Source organism: Zootoca vivipara, chromosome 2 (assembly GCF_965207765.1).
Source record: "Zootoca vivipara chromosome 2, rZooViv2.hap1.1, whole genome shotgun sequence".
In the NCBI taxonomy this organism is placed as follows: Eukaryota; Metazoa; Chordata; class Lepidosauria; order Squamata; family Lacertidae; genus Zootoca; species Zootoca vivipara.
This window is the reverse complement of record NC_142584.1, coordinates 21,309,837-21,314,156: the sequence shown is the minus strand read 5'-3', so window position 1 is coordinate 21,314,156 and position 4,320 is coordinate 21,309,837. Positions and strand designations below refer to the sequence as shown.

At 42.6% G+C, this 4,320-nt stretch overlaps 1 long non-coding RNA gene across 1 annotated transcript; it reads left to right on the top strand.

Moving 5' to 3' along the window:
* The first annotated feature begins 2,895 nt into the window (after positions 1-2,895).
* LOC148686765 (uncharacterized) lies at positions 2,896-3,427 on the top strand. Its single transcript, XR_015947982.1, has 2 exons — positions 2,896-3,103; positions 3,288-3,427. It is a non-coding gene; the product is annotated as an uncharacterized LOC148686765 (long non-coding RNA).
* The last annotated feature ends 893 nt before the right edge of the window (positions 3,428-4,320 follow it).

Here is a 4,320-nt window from a genome sequence, read left to right as displayed (position 1 = left end):
TATTATTATTATTATTATTATTATTATTATTATTATTATTATTATTATTATTGTTAGAATGACTTAGATGTTACATTCACATGTACAGAAATAAAAAGTAGAAATGCAAAATAATGCAAAAATAAGAACAAAATAATATTTAGATTACCACTCAAACAACATTTTTTTCAGATGGACTTGACACAAAAATCTCAGATTAAAAAAAAGAATTATTATCAAATAATATGAAGACATTATAAAGACCATACAGGTTAATATTGGACTGTAACCTAAAGATTTGAAGGTGAATGGTAAAATAATGGGAAAAAAACCTTAAAAGTCATCATGTGCTATCTGAGAAAAGAGAACTCTATGGGGAAAAACACAGATGGTACCTGAATAAACATCAGTCTAATAATGAGCATCTCAAATGAAAATAAAGAGTAGCAATCTAAAGTTGTACAAGTATGGTTAGATTAATTTCATAGACATAATGGAAAAACTGATTTAATAAATGAAAGCAGATTATTTGCAACCTAAAGAGAAGCATCAAAGTAAAGGAAATATATAAAACTATAGCGGGAAGTAAACTAATACAGCAGGGATTTAAGCTCGTTTTGCAGACTGTAAGGAAAGAAATTACTGTTTGTATCTCTTCACTACCCCCCCCCTTTTTTTTTTGTGGGAGAAAGGAAAAAATAAACACTTGTTACTGGGGTTTAGTCTTCTTAAAGGTTCACATATCCTTTAGAAATGTTCTTCCTGGGAAAGCTGTGAGAATAATTTTTGCATGTTAGGTTGGAACTTTGCAAGGGGGGAGGTTATGCAGGAGTTAATGCTTGGGGTGAAATGCAAATGCGAGATAAGTATCTGAAGGTGCTTCCTGAATACCCATTGGAAAGGGGGAGCAGACCCTTGGTTTGCATAGTCTGGAGTTTTTTCTAAGCCCTTGACTAAAATCACAATCAGTATCCTGTTGAAAGGGGAAACAAACAACAACAAAAAGTACTCAAGCGATGAAAGTACTCAAGCGATGAACTCAAAGTGGGAGTGCTGAGATATTTACCTCTGGAAAGAATTTTGCATATTAGATTTGGAATGATGGTCCAACACTTGACCCTTTTGTTTTCTCAAGTGACCCCCTGGAGTCAAAGACACATAAGGAAATTTAAACAAATTTTCCCCTGCATGGCACAGGCCCTTCAGCATTTGGTTGCTGTTTTTGTTTTGTTTTGTTTTTAACCTCCTTTTTCTCTCTATTTTTTCTCTTCAAGCTGGCATAGCCTCTGTGCATGTACAAAGTTCATGATTCAGAAATCCATTGTACCATTTGAAAGTGTTGCTGGTGTTGGCTAAATTACCATTTGAATAGAGGAAGGGAAGGGTGAATAGGTTAGATTTTACACAGAAACCCAACAATTTACACTTCCACCAAACCAGCAACAAAAAGTGGTCAAATTAAATTATTTTTGGTCAGTTTAAATCCATTTCTATAGCTTTTGTGTCCTGAGATATTTCTGACACCTCTTACTTCCTGTTCCTTGCTGCTTAGGAAGCAGGCTTATAAATCTTAAACTTTAAATATATAAAACTTCAACATCCAGACAACCCAATATTTTCACAGACAACCCAACCCAATATTTTCACAAGAAAGCTGCAAGAAAAGTTTGGTCAAATTAAACTCCTTAATGAAGTCATGGCACTAATTAGCCATGTTTACTGTACTATATAAACATCTCATACCCCAGGCAAAAGAAATCTAGATTTGCCCCCTTTATCTACAGGGTTTTTTCTTTTGTTTTTTTTTTTTAGACCCTGAAACATTTCTTAAATACAATTGGAGGCGTCTATCAGAGTTCAGACGGGAAGTAAGCTCTCCTTGGGCTTATTTCTCCCCTGAAGCCTGCAGAGTTGTCTCTTTGGACAGGGGTGCACCCATTTTTGCCCTGGTCAGTCTCCGAAGGGGCACTTGCGCAAGTTCTAGCCCTGGGCAGTCTCCGACGGGGCTGTGGGGTCTCTCGGGGTTCTGGGGACTCCTTGGGAACCTGGGGCACGTCTAAGGAAAGTGGACAGACTCCGATAGGAAAGTGGACCGACTCCGATAGGAAAGTGGGCTTGGGAAGGTTTGCTAAAGGGCTCTCTAAGGGAAAAATGGGGTTTGGAAAGTCTCCTTAGGAAAACGTTCTAGGAAAGTGGGCACACTCCGAGGAGGACTCTTATTCCCACCCACAATTTAATAGTGCCACAGCAATCTCCCTGCCTCTTGCTCTCTAGACTCAGGTCCTACTGAACGCTTGCCTACGCAATGCCAGATCGGACCTGAGGAATGAAAAGTAGGAAAAGGGAACGGGCGCACTTGCAATCTCTGGTCATGGGTCATACCTAACAAAAGGTCGCCATGGCAGAGGGGCGTCTTCACCCGGGATAGCTAAGCGAGAGAAGGGAGAGTTGCCAAGGCTCGCTATCTGGGCAAAACTCCGACGGACAACAAGCCTTGGGGAGGAAAAGGGCAGCCGCAAAACCTTCCAGCCTGGGCAGACTCCGACGGGCTTTGGGTTTTTTTGGCTATGAAAAATAGGAAAGAGTTTGATTGCTGTGACAATTCCCACCCCGAAAGGCCAATTTCCCTATTGATACTCACGTCGCAGCGCGCTGCCTTCTTTTCCTGAAGCTTGGTCACCTCGCAACAATCAGGAGAAGAAAAATCTTGTAAAATCAACCCCCACGGCCGTCTGGATCCTGTTTGTTTTCCCTGTGTGGTCCCGCTAAGGATCCCAGTTAGGCCAGAACTCCAGGGACAGTCGGGGAAGGGGATCCCCCCTGCAAATGGCTGGGTGCGCTTGGGCTCCCCAACCACGGCGCCCCAAGAGTACGGCTAAACGGAGTCTCCTGCCCTGGCTCGCCATATTGTTATGAAAAATGTACCCCAAAATGCGTTGCCTTTTAAGAAGGACAGACGCGGGTCGGAAGCTCCAAAATTTGCACTAAGTTCAGCTCCGCCGGGAAAATGACAGAGACCACACGATGCTGTCAGGAAAAACAAACTGATCCCTTTATTGCAGAATGCAAAGCTACAGCTGTAGGGTCCCTGCCTCTGGAAAGAAGGAAGGAACCCCGGGAAATGGTGAAGTCCCCCTATATACCCTCCTGTTCATGCATGGAAATCTCTGGACTGGGAGGGAGGGGGAGACAAGGGCGACAGGTGGGGGATCGGATTAGCTGGGTGCGGAGATGACTTTTCCTTTCAGATGGAGAGATGTCAATCTCTCTTCTCCTGTCGTTGATGGTACTCCCCTTTGTTTTGACAGGTGGGCAATCCTTCGAGATGGGCGCAGGAGTGGAGCGATTTCCTGACGATTTCCATGAGGTAATTTTGGCAGGTGTTTTCCTTGAGGCCGCGGAAAGATGGACTATGGCATGTTTAATTTGAATAAAGTTGTCAAGCTAATCTTTCTATTGTCCGTGTCTTCCTTCGTTGGGTATGGGACGGTGATGGGGAGGTTTCAGGGGGGCTTGGGGTCAGAGAAGGGTTGCACAGAAAATAAGTATGGAAAACATTTCTAATACATCCTGACGTATACAGTTCTAAAATATAAAACAGTGATTTTCTAATACAAAGAGATACTAACAAACCTATTTTCTAATACAGAGGAACACTAGTCTAATTAATCAAGAGTAATACTGAGGTTGTGGTTAGGTTCTTAGGCATATAGGGAGGGACGCCTTTCAAGGGATATGAGGGGTTTCTCACATTTAAGGCACATAAGGCCAGCAGACATATAATCACAAGAAGCAAGCATATAATCACGAGAAGGTAAAAGTTCATAGCAAGTTTGTATAAGGTTTGTATAAAATGGTAAGGCTGTATAAAAATGGGCTGTGTTACTTGGTGGAGTTTATGATAATTGTCTGTGATAATTGTCTAGGCGAGGGTTGCATATGCTTGTCCTTAGGCGAAGGGGAAATGCAGAGTTTAGCGAGGGTTGCATATGCTTGTCCTTAAGCCTTCCTTCAGGCAGGGTCGAGTCCTAGCTAGAGGGGTGGGGAGACAGGGAAGATGGCATTGAACAGGATTCTGGGTATTGCAGCTGTCAAATTCTGTCACCCCTCTCTGTTCATTAATAATGGTGTCCTGCAAACCCCCCCCCCCCAATATGATTTTATAACACACGGTCACCCCTACATCCACCAACCACCTAGTTGTTGGATGATGTCCTAAGGAAAAGCAGGACATTCTGGGATCAAATCAGAAACCAGGACGGCCTCTGTAAATCTGGAAGGGTCTGCCAGCTACATTTCTCTTTTTAAAAATTCAGTCCTGCCTCCACTTCTCTTAAATCG